The following is a 19,726-nucleotide window of genomic DNA, read 5'->3' as shown; positions in this document are numbered from 1 at the left end:
GTTTCCACCATACAGTTTGAATCAGGATTAAAAGAAACAGCTGCCCCCACAAGATTGAATCAGGATTAAAACATGGCTTTTCCGGGACACATAATACTTTCAAACCAGCACAAGTACCAAGTACAGTACCTGCATGTGGAAGAGGCACACTAAATAGTTTTGGAGCTATCTTCCACCTCTTAAAGCACTCTCCCACCACACATCCCTTGCATTTAGTTAAATTAAATTTATTTATTTATTTACTTGGTATGGACAAGCTCTTGGAATAGAACCCGGTCTCCGGGATGGCAGGTGAGAATTCTGCCACTAAGCCACCATTGCACCGCCTCCTTGCACTTTATATTTCAGTGATACTATATTTTTACATTAAATTTATATTCCCCCATATGCCAGGCTGTTTACTTTGGCTGAGGTTCTGTTCCCTCCCTTCTGGGCCCAGGTGATGCCCATTCATATTTTCCAACTCTGCCCATATGTCATGTCACCCAGGAGAAGCCTCTCTCCTCCCCTATTCTCAAATCTTGAGCTGAGTGGGCCTCTTCTAGGCATTCATAGTCTCTTGTACATTTACCCTTGTGCTTTGTATTTAATTATTTGTTTCTACATCTATCCTATGCAGGAGATAGTATATAGTATATACTGTAGAGGTCAAGAAGCATGAGTTCCAGCATCAAGGGATTGAGAAAAACCCTAGAATGAGCTGAGACTTAGCATCCAGGGATTGAGAACACCTTCTCCACCAAAAGGGGAAAGAGGGAAATGAGACAAAGCGTCAGTGGCTGAGATATTCCAAACAGAGTCTAGAGGTTATCCTGGAGGTTATTCTTATGCATCAAATAGATATCATCTTGTTATTCAAGATGTAATGGAGAGGCTGGAGGGAACTGCCTGAAAATGTAGAGCTGTGTTCCAGTAGCCATGTTTCTTGATGATGATTGAATAATGATACAGCTTTCACAATGTGACTGTGTGATTGTGAAAACCTTGTGTCTGATGCTCCTTTTATCTACCTTGTCAACAAAGGAGTAGAACATATGGAATAAAAATAAATAATAGGGGGAACAAATGCTAAAATAAATTTAGTTTGAAATGCTAGTGATCAATGAAAGCGAGGGGTAAGAGGTATGGTAGGTATAATCTTTTTTTTTTTTCTTTCCTGTGTTCGTTTTATTTCTTTTTCTATTGTGTTTTTATTTCTTTTTCTGAATTAATGCAAATGTTCTAAGAAATGATGAATATGCAACTAAGTGATGATATTGTGAATTACTGATTATGTATGTTGATGTTTTAGTTGATTTCTTAGTTTTTAATTAATAAATAAATTTTAAAAAAAAGAAGCATGAGTTCCTGAGGCACTGCCCAATTCAAAACCTGTGACTATTTTGTGTGATCTTAGCTGTGCATTGATTTTCTTATCTACCAAACAAATCATAACAATAGCACCTATCTCATCATGTTGTTTGAGAGTTGAAGGAGAACACTGCCTAGTAAACAGTAATTATTATATAATAGTTAATTATGATGTCCTACGGGCAAGACCCATATTGTTTTCTTCACTGTTTCCCATAGCCCTTAGTCCAATGCCTGGTATATAGTGGATACTCCGTAAATGTTTGTCATGGAGGTGTGAGCATGGTGGAAAGTATCTGAAAAACAGGAAAGAAAAGTGAATTCAACAATGCTTGACTGGTAGAAATCAGAACTCAAATGACGTAATGCCTAGGCTCCTGTGTCAACTTGGCCAGGTAATGGTGCCCAGTTGTTTGGTCAAGGAAGCTGTGGTAGTTAGATTCAGTTGTCAACTTGGCCAGGTGAGCGTACCTAGTTTTGTTGCTGCAGACATGAGCCAATGGTACGTGAACCTCATCTGTTGCTGATTTACAGTCAGCTAGGAGGTGTGCCTGCTGCAATGAAGGATATTTGACTTAATTGGCTGGTGCATAAATGAGAGACTGCAACATAGCACAGCCTAAGCAGCTCGGCATTCCTCATCTCAGCACTTGCAGCTCAGCCCAGGCCTTTGGAGATGCAGAAAGAAGTCACCCCGGGGAAAGTTGTTGGAACCCAGGGGCCTGCAGAAAAGGCCAGCAGAGACCATCCTGTGCCTTCCACATAAGAAAGAACCTCCGTGGAAAGTTAGCTGCCTTTCCTCTGAAGAACTAACAAAATAAATCCCCTTTTATTAAAAGCCAATTGGTCTCTGGTGTGTTGCATTCTGGCAGCTAGCAAACTAGAACAGAAGCACTGGCCTCAGTGTTACTGTGAGGACATTTCATGGACTTAAATCATCAGTAAGCTAATGCATCTGTGGCTGATAACATCTACAATCAACTGAGGAGATAGCCTTCAGTAATGAGACATATCATCTGATCAGTTGAAGGCTTTAAAAGAAGAAATTATGACTTCATAGTTAGAAGAGAGAATTTTCATCTCTACTTTAACTGGCCAGCTTCTCCTGGGGAATTCATCAAAATCTTCATTGACATTCCCAGCTTGCAGCCTGCCCTACAGAATTTGTAGTCATGCATCTCCACAGTTGTGAGAAATAATTTTATAAAATCCCATAGTATTTACAGATACCTCATGACAGTTCTGTTTCCCTAAAGAACCCTGACTAATACAGGCTTGGTACACAGAGTGATTTTTGAGAAACAGAATCTTAAAAATTGGATCTCCAAATTGTTCTGGGCTCTCCACTCTGATTCGATTCAAAGGCACTGATGACTCCATTTCCAATTATCAAGATGGCACTGATGCTCCTTGGCAGAAGTTGGCAATAGTGATATGCAAAATATCACCACAGGATATGGCTTTTCAAATGCTTATAAGATGGAAGTCTCTGGGTGAGAGTGTTTTTGACAACAGAGTTTTGTAGAGTTAAAAGATATAATAGTGTTGTCTGGTTGTTCCTAAGTATACTGGATACAGTTATAAAAGAAAGAGATGAGCTGAGGGTTTTGAATTTGCAACTTAAACACCACATGGAGAATGTGAAAATTTATGTGCACTGTGAAAGAAAATCTTGTTTTGTATAGCTACAGACTTGAAATCTCTAAAAATCAGACCCATAGTCTCATTTTGCAAGTGGCAGAATTACAATGTAATCTAAAATCCCAACCTTGCAGGGAGTTTGTTGTTAAAGTGAGGGCATTAATTGAAAAGGAAAGGGGTTGATAATGATGGCAGTGGGCACACTGAAACCCTAGATTCCGTTGAGTCTTTGCCAGGTAAACTTGTAATGACCTGCCCCGAGGAAGCAGTCACTCGACCTCCAGTCTGCCCCAAGAAATCTGTCATCTACAGTCCATCTACAGTTAAGAGATTAACTGCACATTGCCTAATAAACATGTAACCACCTCCCTTGAGTAAACAACCCTCCTTCCTCTATCTGGAGAGATTAACCTTGTTTCACCAGATGAAACTGCAAGGGAATGCCCTGAAGTAATTGGCTAATAAGACACTTATTCTTTTCATGACCTACCACCACCACCCCTCTTTTCTTCCAAGCCTGTATCTAGGCTAAAGTCCCAACAGGCCCCAAAAGGTGAAGTACAAAATGTGACCCATGAAAAGGTATGCTATACTCCAAAAGAACTGCATGAATTTTCCAATTTATATAGACAGAAATCATGGAAATATTTGTAGGAATGGATATTAAGGGTGTGGGATAGTGGTGGAAGGAATATAAAGTTGGATCAGGCTGACTTTATTGATATAGGCCCACTAAGCAGAGATTCTGGGTCCAATGTTGTAGCTTGAGGGGTTAAAAAGGGCATTAAATATTTGTTCCAGTGGTTGGCTGAACCATGCATCAAAACGTGGCTGACATTACCTGAGGTCAAAATCCCAGAACTTCCCTGGTATAACATAGATGAGGGGATCCAAAGGTTTAGAGAGATTGGTATGTTAGAATGGATTTACCATGTAAGACCTGCTCACCCACCCCGGACATGTCCAGAGGAGACACCTTTCAGCAGGATTGTGAATAAATTTGTGAATCTATCGCCATCATTTTTGAAGAGCTCTGTGGTTGCCCTTCTCTGTAGATCATATATTACTGTGGGAACTGCTGTAACTGAACTGGAATCTTTAGATACTATGGGGATGATCAGATCTTGAGTTGGCAGAAGCCAGGTGGCAACAATTAATCACCATACACAAGGTAGGCATGGCTACCATAACGGACAGCAGACTCAAAACAATAATCAAAATAGTCTGACTCTCAGAGACCTTTGGCATTGGTTAGTAGATCATGGGGTACATGGAGGTAAAATAGATGGACAGTCTACTAAATTCTTATTTTATCTGTATAGCAGAAGTGTTCTAGGACAGGTGAACAAAAGTCTAACTTGAATTACAAAAGCAGAGAGTCACAGCCCCATAATCAATTCCCAGATTGGGAATTCCCAGATTCATAGCCCCTTGAGTGAGGAGGAAGGTCAGGTCCTCTTGGGGATGGAACCTGCTACACTGCCTTAAATTTATACTGTTAATTTTCCTCCCAGCTTTCCCCAAAGAGACCTAGGGCCTTTTACCAGCATAACTGTGCATTGAGGAAAAGGGATTATTTCAGAGATTATTACACACTGGCTCAGAAGTGACATTAATTCCAGGAGACCCAAAATATAACTGTGGTCCACCAGTCAGAGTTGAGCTTATAGAGGTCAGGAGATTGCTGGAATTTTAGCTCAGTTCCATCTCCAGTACATTCCCAGAACCATTCTGTGGTTATTTCCCCAATTCTAAAACGCATACTTGGAAAAGATACTCAGCAACCAGCAGAATTCCCATATTGGTTCCCTGACTTCTTGAATGAGTACTATTGCGGTAGGAAAAGCCAAGTGAAAGCCACTAGAACTGTCCCTACCTAGCAAAATAGTAAATCAAAGGCAAGGCTGGATTCCTGGAGGGATTGCAGAGATTGGTGCCACTGTAAAAGACTTGAAGGATGTAGAGGTACTGATTCCCACCACATCCCCTTTCATCAATTCTATTTTGCCTGTGCAGAAAAAAGTAATGGATCTTGGAGAATGACAGTAGATTATCATAAACTTAACCAGGTGGTGACTTCAATAACAGCTGCTGTTCCAGACATGGAATTGTTGCTTGAGCAAATCAACACATCCTCTGGTACCTGGTATGCAGCTATTGATGTGGCAAATGTTTTTTTCTCAACTGCTGTTAGTAAGGACCACCAGAAACGGTTTGTTTCCAGCTGGCAAGGCCAGCAATATATCTTCACTGTCCTTCCTCAGGGGTATATCAACTCTCCAACCCTATGTCATAATCTTCTCTAGAAGGACCCTAATTGCATTTGCCTCCCACAAGATATCATACTGGACCAATATATTGATGATATGATGTTGATTGGACCTAATGAGCAAGAAATTCCAACTACTCTAGACTTATTGGTAAGGCATTTGCATGTCGGGAGATAGGAGATAAAGTCAACAAAAATAGAGGGGACTTCTACCTCAGTGACATTTCTGTCAAGATAGCCCTTCTAAGTTAAAGGACAAATTCTTGCATCTGGTCTCTCCTATGACCAAAAAAGAGGCACAATGCCTACCAGGCCTCTTTGGATTTTGGAGACAATGTAGTCTTCATTGGGTATGCTACTGTGGCCCATTTGCTGAGTGACCAGAAAAGCTGCTACTTTTTTTTTCTATTAATTAAAAAAAATTAGCAACAAACAAACAAAAATATTAACATATCATTCCATTCTACATATATAATCAGCAATTCTCAATATCATCACATAGTTGCATATTCATCATTTCTTAGAACATTTGCATCAATTTAGAAAAAGAAATAAAAAGACAATAGAAAAAGAAATAAAACAATAACAGAAAAAAAAAGATTATACGTACCATACCCCTTACCCCTCGCTTTCATTGATCACTAGCATTTCAAACTAAATTTATTTAACATTTGTTCCCCCTATTATTTATTTTTATTCCATATGTTCTACTCATCTGTTGATATGGTAGATAAAAGCAGCATCAGACACAAGGTTTTCACAATCACACAGTCACATTGTGAAAGCTATATCATTATCCAATTATCATCAAGAAACATGGCTATTGGAACACAGCTCTACATTTTCAGGCAGTTCCCTCCAGCCTCTCCACTACATCTTGAACAACAAGGTGATATCTACTTAATGAGTAAGAATAACCTCCAGGACAACCTCCCGACTCTGCCCGGAATCCCCCAGCCACTGACACCCCGTCTCTTTTCACTCCTCCCCACCCTGGTCGAGAAGGCTCCCTCAATCCCCCGATGTTAATTCTCAGCTCATTCTAGGGTTTCTCTCAATCCCCTGATGCCGAGTCCCAGCCCACCCCAGGATCCCCGCCCCACGCCTCCAGGAAGGTCCACACGCCGCCGCCGGGAGCCATGCCCCGCGCAGAGAGGGGGAGGGTGGTGAGACTGCTCGTCGTGTTGGCTGGAGAGAGAGGCCATACCCGAGCAACAAAAGAGGCTCTCCTGGGGGTGACTCCTAGGCCTAGATTTTAAGTAGACTTGACCTATCCTCCATGGGGTTAAGTTTCATATGAACAAACCCCAAGACTGGGGGCTCAACCCATAGCTTTGGTTGTCCACACTGCCTGTGAGAACATCAAGAATTCAACTTGGGGAAGTTGAACCTCTCCCCACCCTCACCACTCCCCGAAGGGGGCCCTGCAAACACTTTTCCACTCACTGATCGAATCACTCCAGGATTCATCAAGGCACCACCCCGGACAAACCAACAAAATCTCACATCCTACCTGAGACTCCAAGTACTTATGGCGTTCAGTCAAACTATCTACATAAGTTATATTAGGAAATGCACTAGTCAAAATACAAATTTTGTAACAAATAAACATTTTTTGCTTTAGTCTCACACATAAGGTGACGTTTTAAAATATTAATTACCATCTATTTTCAGCACCCTGCAATAATGACATTCCTTTGTTCTTCCTCATGCAAAAACATTTTTAAAATTTGTACATTGTAAATTTCGCTACTATTGTACACTCTAGGCATTCCTAGATTATACCATCTCAATCTTTAACATCTATCTTTCTTTCTGATTTCATTTATGTACCCAGCCCTCCTCCCTCTATCATTCTCACATGCAGAAAAGCTGCTACTTTTGAGTGGGGACCAAAAGGCTCTGTGGCAGGTCCTCATTGCCTACAAGCTGCCCTGCGACTTGGACCATGTGACCTAGCAGATCCAAAGGTGTTGAAAGTGTCAGTGGCAAATAGAGATGCTGTCTGGGGACTTTGGCAGGCCCCTATAGAAGAACTGCAAGGCAGAACCTGAGATTTTTGGAGAAAAGCCTTGTCATCCTCTGAGATAACTACTCTTCTTTTGAAAAACAACCATTGGCATGCTACTGGGCCCTAGTAGAGACTGAACGTTTAACCACAGTCCACCAAGTTAACATGAGACCTGAGTTGCCTATTATGAGTTAGGTATTGTCTGACCTGCCAAGCCATAAAGTTGGGTATGCGCAGCAGTACTCCTTCATAAAATGGAAGTGGTATATATGTGACAAGGCTTAGGTGAGTTCTAAAGGCACAAGTAAGTTGCTGGAGGAAGTAGCTGAAATGCCCATGGCCCCTACTCCTGCCACATTACCTTCTCTTTCCCAGCCTACTGCTCTGGTCTCCTGGAGAGTTTCTTACAATCAGTTGACTGAGAAAGAGAAAACTTGGACCTGGTTTACAGATGGTTCTGCATGATATGCAGGTACCACCCAGGAATGGCAGCTGCAGCACTGCAGTCCCTTTCTGGAACATCCCTAAAGGATAGTAGTGAGGGGAAATCTTTCCAGTGGACATAACGTCAAGCAGTTCACCTGGTTACTCATTTTGCTTGGGAGGAGAAATAGCTGGAAGAGTGATCGTATACTGATTCATGGGCTGTCACCAATAGTTTGGCTGGATGGTCAGGGACTTGGAAGGAAGATGATTGGAAAATTGGTCACAAAGAGTTCTGGGAAAGAAGTATGTGGATAGACCTTTTTGGGTGTGCAAAAAACATGAAGATATTTGTGTCCCATGTGAATGCTCAGCAGAGAAAGATTTTAATAATCAAGTGGATAAGATGACCATTCTTTGGATACCAGTTGGCCGCATTCCCCAGCTACTCCTGGAATTGCCCTTTGGGTAGTAGGGATTGAGGTTATGCATGGGTTTAGCAACATATACTTCCAATCACCATGGCCGACTTGACTATAGCCACTGCTGAGTGCCCAATCTGCCAGCAGCAGAGACCCACGCTCAGTCCCTGATATGGCACCATTCCCAGAGATGATCAGCTGGCTACCTGGTGGTAAATTGATTACATTGGACCACTTCCATCATGGAAGGAACAGTGATTTGTTCTACTGGAAAAGACATATACTCCAGATATGAAATTGCCTTCCCTGCACACAAAGCTTCTGTCAAAACTACCATTCATGGATTTAGAGAATGCCTTATTCACCATGATGGCATGCCGCACAGCATTGCTTCTAATCAAGGAACCCATGTCACAACAAATTATGTGTGGGAATGGCCACACTGTCAGGGAATTCTCTGGTCTTACAATGTTCCCCATAATCCTGAAGTAGCTCATTTGATAGAATGGTGGAATTTGAAGATTCAACTATGGTACCAACTAGGTGGCAATACCTTGAAGTGTTTGGGCAGTGTTTTCCAAGAGGCTTTGTATACCCTGAATCAGTAAACACTCTAGGGTGCTCTTCCTCCCATAGCCAGGATTCATGAGTCCAGGAATCAAGGAGTGGAAATGAGTGGGGCACCACTCACTATTACCCTTAGTGACCCAGTAGAAAATTTTTGCAGCCTGTCCTTGCAACCTTAACCTCTGATGGTCTACAGGTCTTAGTTCCAAAAGGAGGAGTGCTTTCACCAGGAGACACAACAATGATTCCATTGAACTGAAGTTGAAACTGCCACCTGGCCACTTTGGGCTTCTCATGCCTTGGAATCAACAAGCAAAAAGGGGAATTACTGTATTGGCTAGGGTGATTATCTTGACTATCAAGGGGAAACAAGACTGCAACTACACGATGGAAGTAAAGAGTTTGCCTGGAATAGAGGCAATCCTCTGGGGCATCTCTTAATACTACAATGTCCTATGATTAAAGTTAGTGTAAAACACCAACAATTCAATCCGGGCAGGACCACAAATGGCCCAGAAACTTCAAGAATAAAGATTTCGGTCATCCCATCAGGCAAAGAACCATGACCAACCAAGGTGCTTGCTGAGGGTAAAGGAAACATGGAATGGATAGTGGAAGAAGATAGTAATAAATACAAACTACATCCATGTGATCAGTTACAGAAATGAGGACTGTGATGGTATGAATATTTCTTCCTTGTTTTGTTATGAGTATGTTTGATTATGTATATAAAGCATATATCTTTTTTTCTCCCCATCTTAACCCCTTATCATATGGCATAAGTTGTATTAGTTCATATCATAGTATTTAAGTTATAGGATATCAAGTTTAAGAATGAATTTTACTCAAGGACTTGCACCCTATTCTGGAGAATAGGGTGTTTCTGATCGTATAGTTGCAGAAAAGTTGAATATTGTTAGGTGAAAAAAATGTCTGTTATTGCTTTTGATTTAGAGATTAAGTATGCTTAAGGTAATTGTATAGTTGCTAAGTTGACAAAGGGTGGACTGTGGTGGTTAGACTCATGAATCAACTTGGCCAGGAAATGGGACCCAATTGTTTGGTGAAGGAAGCACTGGCCTGTTACTGTGAGGACGTTTTGTGGACTTAAATCATCAGTAGGTTGATTGCATCTATGGCCGATTACATTTACAATCAACTGAGGAGAGTGCTTTAACAATCAGAGAAGTCTCATGCCAGCAGTTGAAGGCTTTAAAAGGAGAAAAGATGACTTCAGCAGAGAGGATTTTCATCTCTACTTCAGCTGATCAGCTTCTGGTGGGGAATTTATCAAAACTTTCATTGGAGTTCACAGCTTGCAGCCTGCCCTATGGAATCTGTACTTGTGATCTTCACAGCAAGGTGAGACAATTTTATAAAATCTCATAATTACAGAGATCTCCTGTCAGTTCTGTTTCCCTAGAGAATCCTGACTAGTGCAGCAATATTGCCCATTTTTTATATATTTCCTAAATTGATTTTACCCTGACCCTGGGGCTGTCAAACTAGGGAAATTAAATTCCACCCTTTATTGGGGCTCTTTAAAGTTGTACAAAAATCTGAGAGGTTTGTGCTCTGCTCAGAAAATGGAAGAAATATTTTTGATCTTCAGACCACTGTATCTATTGTTCAAGTCTGCCTGGCCCCTTGAATATGCAAAATGCAGTGGGACATCTTTGTCTGGCCTAAGTGCCTCCTAAGGTATTCCATCTCAGGATGTTTATAGTTAAAACTATAAACTATGGCATCCATCCTTAGTATCATGGCTAAGGAAGCATATATTTTAGATGAAGAAGTTTAGGAAATCTCTTCTGATACTTCCAGAATCTTGGATAGGATCCAACACATAGCTGCTTTGGCAACTTACATAGAGGGAATGTGTTGTAACTTACTATATCATTCCCCTAGTGTAGGGTTTTAGACTGCTGCTTTTTCAAAATTGGCATTTTAAATAAATAAATCTACTTCCAAAGAGAATACCTTGGCATATTAAAACTTTTGGCAAAGACAGTATGACATTTTGTAGGTGCCAGTAACACCCAGATGCAGATTAATGTTCTAACTAGCAATTCCCATACCAGGAGTGATCTGTGAATATTCTAATCACAAAGTTCCCCCTCCAGAGGTGGCTTCAACAAAGCAGTTCAGAGTAATCGAATGCCACAGATTTCTCCAATGACAGCCCTCTTCTAACACCATTACATAAATTAACAAGCAATTCATTTCATCAGTGGAAACCCATTTCTGATAATACTTCTGGCATTGATCAGTATTGGAACAGCATAACCGAATATAAGAATTTCGGGCAGCAGGAGCCTGAACCCTTAGGGTTGGCACCCAAAGGAGCTTCCATTTCTGGTTACCTGATGCCCACTAGGAGGGTGACAGAACCCTGACTCTGGGATATTGTTGCACCTGCCTTGAGTAAGCCTATCCTTCAAGCTGTGACCAGAGCACCCAAAAGGACAGAGCTGAGATCCCAAAGAACTTACAGAACAGGTGGTAGAAAATGTTTGGTTTTTGTTTTAATTAAAAATTTTTTTTAAACATAACAACATACAAACATGAACATTCTTACCATATGGTCATTCCATTCTTGGTATATAATCAATAACTCATAATATCATCACACAGTTGTGTATTCATCACTACGATCATTTCTTAGAACATTTGCATCAATTCAGAAAAAGAAATAAAAAGCAAAATACTCATACATACCGTATCCCTTACCTCTCCCTCTCCTTGACTCCTAGTATTTCCATCTACCCAATATGTTTTAGCCTTTGTTTCCCCTATTTTTTTCTACACCTCTTACCACTCCCTTTCATTGATCACTAGCATTTCAATCTACTAAATTTATTTTAACATTTATTCTCCCTATTTTATATTTTTAATCCGCATGTTTTCTTGTCTGTCAATGAGGTAGATAAAAGGAGCATCAGACACAAGGTTTTCACAAGCACACAGTTACATTGGGAAAGCTATATCATTATACGATCATCTTCAAGAAACATGGCTACTGGAACACAGCTCTACATTTTCAGGCAGTTCCCTCCAGCCTCTCCATTACACCTTAACTAAACAGGTGATATCTATAGAATGCGTAAGAATAACCTCCAGGATAACCTCTCAACTCTGTTTGGAATCTCTCAGCCATTGACACTTTATTTTGTCTCATTTTGCCCTTCCCCCTTTTGGTCAAGATGGTTTTCTCAATCCCTTGAAGCTGAGTCCCAGCTCATTCTAGGATTTCTGTCCCACGTTACCAGGAAGGTCCAAACCCCTGGGATTCATGTCTCACGAAGAGAGGGGGAGGGCAGTGAATTTGCTTGTCGTTTTGGCTAAGAGAGAGAGGCCACATTTGAGCAACAAAAGAGGTTTTCTGGGGGTGACTCTTGGGCTTAACTTTAAGTAGGCTTAGCCTATCCTTTGTGGGGATAAGTTTCACATGAACAACCCCCAAGATTGGGGGCTCAGCCTATTACTTTGGTTGTCCCCACTGCCTATGAGAATACCAAGAATTCTTCACTTGGGGAAGTTGAATTTTCCCCCTTTCTCACCATTCCCCCAAGGGGATTTTGCAAATACTTTTTTATTCACTGTTCAAATCACTTTGGGATTTATGAGGGCATCACTCTGGACAAACCTACAAAATCTCATGTCCTACTCAAGGTTCCATGTACTTATGGTGTTCAATTAAACTGTCCACATAAGTTATATTAGGAAATGCACTGATCAAAATATAAATTTTGTACCAAATAAACATTTTTTGCTTTAGTCTCACACATAAGTTAAAGTTTTAAAATATGTATTACCATCTATTTTCAACACCCTGCAGTAATGGCATTCCTTTGTTCTTCCTCATGCAAAAACATTTTTTAATTTGTACATTTAGTCTCTATCATTGTATACTCCAGGCATCCCTAGATTATACCATCTCAGTCTTTATCATCTATCTTTCCTCCTGATTTCATTTATGCCACCAGCCCCACCTCCATCATTCTCACATTCAGCTTCATTCAGTGTGCTAACATTATTGTATTACTGTTAGGTAGCATTGTGCTATACATTTCTGAATTTTTACAGTCAGTCCTGTTGCACAATCTATATCCCTTCAGCTCCAATTACCCAATATCTACCCTATTTCTATCTCCTGATGGTATCTGTTCTTAAGTGAAATTCTCCAAGTTCATTCACTAATGTTAGTTCATATCAGTGAGACCATATACAGTATTTGTCCTTTTATTTCTGGCTAATCTCACTCATCATAAAGGAAATGTTTTTTGTGCTTGCCTGCTAATGAATATTTAATAAATGTCAGGGGTGAGGGTGGGATTTAAATATAAAATTTGCTTTCTTTATATTCTAGGAGTAAGGTTTGAGGGTGGTCAACTTTTCTGACAGTTATCATTTCCAAAGAAAAAGAATTTACAGCTGGGCATGTTTGGCTTAGGTCAATCTGCAACACATTCTCTCTCCCCAGACACTTCCAGGGAGCAGAGAAAGGGCCCTACCTCCTTAGGACCCACAAATCTCAGTCACCACATTCTTAGAGAATGCCCTCTCCTCCTCCAAGCTACTGCCTCTATTCCTAACCCAGCAAAACCAAGGCCTTTATTTTTTCATCTCCTTCACCTACCTCCCCCACCCCCAACCTTTCACCTCCAGAACAATTTCCTTGTGGGGCTTAAGCTTTTACAGAGGAAAACAAACAAACAAACAAACAGAAATGAGGTTACCTTCAAGCATTTTCTTTTCTCAAGCCTCTCTGAGGATCAGGGGGCCCCAGAGGTTAACTGACTTGTTTGGAAAGTGCTAGCCAAGCTGGGTGTATCCTATAAACTGCCCAGACAGGCTACGCTGGATATTCTCTGTTTGCCCCTCCAGATCTACCCTCCACCTTTCTCCACCCTCCTGCCTTCCAAAAGGCCTGCCTGAATGGACTGCTTCATCCAGGCTCACTTGCCTCCTATCTTCCAGTTGGGTTCTGTCAATGGGAGGCTTTAGTCTCAGAGGATGAGATAAGAGAGGAGTTGGATATTTATTTCTCTGCTTTCTCCCTGCCGGGCCACGGTTATGCTCCTATATCAAAGGGTACGACTGCTGTCAGGCAGCTTTCTCTATCAACGACAGTTTTCACTGGGTTCTAGTTGCCCTCCCTCCCCTCCCTCCCCTCCCTCCCCTCCTCTAGACCTAGGGGTGGAACAGATTCTCCACGGTTGCTGGTCCCAAGATGCCTCATCAGGTCAGTTTCCCTTAACCCTGTCCACACCTTTATACATAACCCTTTCGTTAAATTCTCTTTAATTATCCTTTGAGTGTGCCATGTGTTTCCCGATTATCAAACACATAATACAGTTATATTTTCCTAATATACGTCACAAAACTATCAGAGAGGCAAGATGAAGTTCTGCTGGGGTTCTCCAGTCACCCAGACATCTACCGGGAACCTCATTTAAAGGAAAGCACCTGATAACACTTTCACTTTCTTCTATCGCCTAGTTTATCTGTAAGAATGTAGGGGAAACCATAAAGAGAAGTGCTATTTTGGATTGAATTCATATCAACACTTGGACAAAGTGTAAGAGTTTATGATAATCGAGGTAGGGAATGTTGATGAAATAATGTATCCTAAACTTTTAGAAACAGATTTCAAAAATTTCAAGAAAAAGAAATCACCAAACGGGCTTTAAAAGGAAGTTAGGACAGCCGTTGCAGTACATTGAGCTCCATGGAGATAGCGCCAGGGTAAGGGCGAGCCCGGAGGGGCGCTCGGCTACTCTGAGCCTCGTGGACGAACAATAACTAGACACGGGCAAAGGAGACCCTAAGAAGCTGAGAACCAAAATATCATCATGTGCTTTCTTTGTGCAGACTTGCCGGGAGGAACACAAGAAGAAGCACCCAGAACTTCGGTCAATTTTTCAGAGTTTTCTAAGAAGTGCTCAGAGAGGTGAAAGACCATGTCTATAAAGAGAAAGGACAATTTGGAAAACATGGTCAAAGCAGACAAGACCTGTGATGATAGAGAAATGAAAACCTATCTCCCTCCTAAAGGGGAAGCAGAAAAGATGTTCAAGGATCCCAATGCACCCAAGAGGCCTCCTCCAGCGTTTTTCTTGTTTTGTTCTGGATATCGCTCAAAATTCAAAGGCGAACACCCTGGCCTATCCATAGGCATTGTTGCAAAGAAACTGGGAGAAATGTGGAATAATACTGCTGCGGATGTTAAGCCGTCTTAAGAAGGCTGCTAAGCTGCTAAGGAGAAACACGAAAAGGATATTGCTGTATACTGCAGTAAAGGAACACCTGATATGGCACAAAAGGGAGTCATTAGGGCTGAGAAAACCAAGAAAAAAAAAGGAGAAGGAGGAAGATGATGATGAGGAAGAAGATGATGTTGGTAATGAATACGTTGGTTTTAGCACATTTTTTTCTTGTCTATAAAGATTAACCTCCCTATACACAACTCACTCCTAAAGAAGAAAAAAAATTGAAATGTAAGGCTGTGTAAGATTTGTTTTTAAACTGTACAGTGTATTTTTTTGTATAGTTAACACATACTGAATGTATCTTTAGATAGCCCTGCCCTGGTGGTCTTTTCAATAGCCACTGACCTTGCCTGGTACAGTATGGGGGTGGTAAATTGGCATGGAAATTTAAAGCAGGTTCTTATTGGTGCACAGCACAAATTAGTTACCTATCGGGATGTTTAGCTTTTCATCTTCAGTTGACTTTGATGCAGCTTATCTGAAATAATTGTTGTTCTGTTAAATGAATACCACTCTGTAATTGAAAAAAAAAGGTATAACTGTTTTGTTGACATTCAGAATGCTTCTAAGTAAATACACTTTTTTAATTAGTATTGTCCTTTTCATAGGTCTGAAATTATTCTTCTTGAGGGGGAGCTAGTTTTTTGCCCATTTTGAATCACATGATATTATGATTGTTCATCTTTTCATACAGTTCACTGATAATCTTTCATTTGCACACTTGTGACGGGGGTAATAAAATTGAACTGCAACAGTTTTTATCCATAGCTGAAACTCAGAAATCTAGATCAGTTGATATCAAACTTTGCATAGCCAAGTTACCACATTTAAAAAGTGAGAAATAATCAATCTGTTCAAAGAATGAGACTATTAGAGTCAAACATTCTCTAAGTCTATCCTTGAAGTAGTAATAGAAAGTTATCTTCTAATCTTTATATGAGGATTCTACAAATCTTTATCATTACCATGTATTGGCAGTTATATTTGCAGTTCTCAAATTAAAGAAGACCTGAGAATGTATCCTCAAAAGCATAAGCTTTAAATACAAGACTGCAAAATTAAATTTTGTTGATGTCAGTCCCACCAAGGGTCCAATGAAAGAGCTGACCATAAAGGTCTTTTCCAATTTATCTAAATATGGACTGCTTAGGAACTTGAGATTCTCCATTATAGTTAAATACTTTTTATTAATGGGGCAGGTGTTTGAATGAATAGTGCCACATTTAAACTAAAGCATGTTTTCATATACTGTGGTTTGCCCCTTTATGAATCACATGGACACAAGGAAAGAAGACACTTGAACTTTGCATCTCAGTACCAATTAGCCAATTTATTTGAATTCAGTAGTTCTTTATAAAACGCCAACTGATTCATTAGGGTCATTTTTACCTGTTTAGCAGCTTACGGAACCATTTGGCGACTTCACAGTTTTTGAGATTATTGTTCTCTTAAAGTGCCAGCGTGTTAAAATAGCATTCTTGTAATTTTACACGCTTTTGTGATGGAGTACTGTTATATTATTTTTACCTTTGGGTTCTTCCCATTTGCACTTGTGTATGTTTGATTTCAGGAGGAATACTGATAAACTAATAACTGCAGAGGTTTAAAGTAAGTTAGTTCAAGGGGAAATGGGATCTTTTCAAGAATTAAATTCTGACAGTGCCCATAAGCAGCTAAAAATACAACTGCTGATGCTTTCTCAATAATTTCACTTTTAAAAGGTGTTGAGAAAAACAGTTTGGGTGGGTAGGGGTGGAGAGTGGGGGAGGGCTTGTACATGTCACTGAGAATGACTATCAAAGGATGATCGCCACCCCTAAGAACAATTTCTGGAAGAGTAAAATCCAGAATAGACCAAATTTGTAAAATAAAATAAAGCGATTTTTTAATTTTAATTTTTAAATATTTTTATTTTAAAAATATAACATATAAACATTCTTGACATACAAATATTCCATACACGGGGAACAATCAATGGCTCACAATATAATCACATAGTTGTGTATTCAGCACCATGATCCTTTTTTTGAATATTTGCATCTCTCCAACAAAAGAAAGAAAAAAGAAAAAAACTTATACATAGCATACCCCTTACACCTCCCTCTCATTGACCACCAGTATTTCAATCTACTCAATTTATTTTAACCTTTGTTCCCCTTATTATTTGTTTATTTTTTACTCAGCTGTCCATACTATAAATAAAAGGAGCATCAGATACAAGGTTTTCACAATCACACAGTCACATTGTAAAAGCTTTATCATTATCTTCATTATTTATGATCATCTTCAAGAATCAAGGCTACTGGAGCACAGCTCAACAGTTTTACGTACTTCCCTCCACCCACTCCAATATGCCATAAACTAAAAATGGATATTTATTTAATGCATAAGAATAACCTCCAGGATAAGTTTCTAAGCCACAGACACTTTATTTTGTCTCATTTCTCTCTTCCCCTTTTGGTAGAGAAGTTTTCTCAATCCCTTGATGCTGGGTCCAAGCTCATCCCAGGAGTTTTGCTCCACATTGCCAGGGAGATTTCTACCCCTGGGAGTCATGTCCCATTTGAGGGGGAGGGCAGTGAGTTCACATAAAGTGATTTTTAAAACCATATTTAAACAAGAGGCACAAAGGGGTGGCTTTAGAGTTGCGGGGGGCAGGGGGACCAAACCTGCTTATGTGAACAATTGTAGAGATTTTAGAAAAAGTGCGAAGAGCCGTAAACATTCTGAGAGAATAGAGATAAGCAGATGAACAAAAAAGGATAAACGATCAATTCCAGGAACTCAGTCTGGTGAACCTGACTCTGGAAATATTCTCAAGAGTTATTAAACAGATGGTTTGTAAGTACATAGGGGAAGAAGCAATAGCTGCTCAGAGTCAGAATAGGTATGACTTACTCATACCAAGCTAAACTCATTTTCTTTTTGATGGATCTGAAATAATCCATTTGGATTTTAGCACAACTCTCATGTTGTTTCTCTCAGTATGTACTGTCTTTTGTACTGACCATTCTCATAAACTGTAGATAGAAATTCCCCAACACTTGTTAGGCATTTCTAAATAGGTAACTTCCAGCCACTTTTCATTTACTCTTTGATTAGACAAATATTTGAGCATCTCTTAAGTGTCCTTGTGGAGTTTACTTTCTTTTGGGCAGTCCATTCCCAAATTTGGGAATTTTCCTCATTCACCAGTTCCTCTCCTGTCTTATCTGAACTACATATGCTTTTCCTGTGCTAGGAGAATCCTCAGCTTGCATGTCTTCACCAGCTACCCAAACTCTCCTTTTATCCTTAAGTTTAAAATGGAAAAGAGATTGGGCTACAGTCTTCTTTGACCAACAGGTGCGGTCCTCTTTTGCATTATGCTCAGAAATGCTATCATTCAGGTTCCGGGCAACAGATATTGATCTAAATTTCAAATTTGGCAAACCGACCTTTCTAGCTTTACATTCCACTTCAGGCCTTCAGTCATTACCATCCCAGCTCACACCCACCAGCTTCTAAGTCTGCGCTTTTTCTCAATCTATTTTCTCAGCAAGGAATGCCTGGCATTAACTTCTCCACCTATGGCAATCCTACACATTTCCCAAGACCCAGCTCAAAAGTTGCCTCCTCCCTGGCTGGACTACTTACTTACCTTACTCAGTAAGTTCCACCCAAGCCTCCGCCTGACTTGTGCTGTACTACAATATTTACTTTCCTCTTCCTTTTTTTGTAGTCAGTTGATTACTTAACTGTCTTCCACCACTACAGTGTAACTTCTTTTAGGTTAAGGATCTTCAGAGCTTCCATCCTGCCCAGATGCATTACTTTACAATAGGGGTTGGCAGACTAAGGCCTAGAGCTAAGAATCATTAAATGGTTGAAATAGGTGGAAAAAAAATCAAAAGGAGAATAATATTTCATGACACATGAAAATTACATGAAATTCAAATTTCAGCATCCACAAATAAAGCTTTATGGGAACACCAACAGCCTATATCTTCTGTGACGGCTTTTCAGTTGAGTAGCTGAGAAAGATCTTATGGGCCCAAAGTCCAATATTTATTATATGGCCCTTTACAGAAAAAACAAATAAAAACCACACAAACACACACACAAAAAACTTTTACAGCGTCCTGCTTTACAATAAAGATTTAGATCAGGACACCAAGACTCTATATACCCTCCAAAGTTTTTTTGGGTAGTGGAGGTAATAACTATCTTGACTTATAAGTTGTGAATATCAAATGATCTGAGATAACGCACTTGTTAAACTATAAAAACACCCTACAAATTAAAGACAATCATGTTTATCATGTACTGGAAAGATGTGGTAAAATGGTAAAATGAAACATTAAATGTTTGCGTTCTCCCATCCCTTTTTTTCTTCTCCAGCCTTTATTTAAACTTTCAAGTTTAAGAGAAAATTCACTTTAACGTTTTCACTGTTAACGTGGTGATCGGATCACAGGGTTCCTTCCTTGCAGTTTTTCTTCTGAGTTGCTCCCACGTCCTCTTTTTTCTCACATATAATTGTTTTCCCTTTTGTTTTAAACAGTATCTCAACTGGCCTCCACAATAACTCCGGGAAGGAAATGAGGCAGGCCTAATTAGTTCCATTTTACAGACCAGGAAACTGAGGGAAGAACCCAGCTGGCTGCGGAACTCTGACTCAGCACGCAGGAGCACACAACGCCGCATTCTGCGCCTTTCCTAAGGGGCTACCTCCCGGCAAACGATACAGACGTGACCCTTTTCTCCGAGCTTGGATCTCAGACAACCCTTT

General features: G+C 40.2%; 1 pseudogene; it reads left to right on the top strand.

The window, feature by feature from the left end:
- Positions 1-284: 284 nt before the first annotated feature.
- On the top strand, positions 285-18,607 carry LOC143683246 (high mobility group protein B1 pseudogene; annotated as a pseudogene).
- The last annotated feature ends 1,119 nt before the right edge of the window (positions 18,608-19,726 follow it).

This window comes from Tamandua tetradactyla, chromosome 5 (genome assembly GCF_023851605.1).
Source record: "Tamandua tetradactyla isolate mTamTet1 chromosome 5, mTamTet1.pri, whole genome shotgun sequence".
NCBI classification, from domain to species: Eukaryota; Metazoa; Chordata; class Mammalia; order Pilosa; family Myrmecophagidae; genus Tamandua; species Tamandua tetradactyla.
Note: the sequence above shows the minus strand (reverse complement) of the source record. Positions and strands in the feature narration are given on the sequence as shown.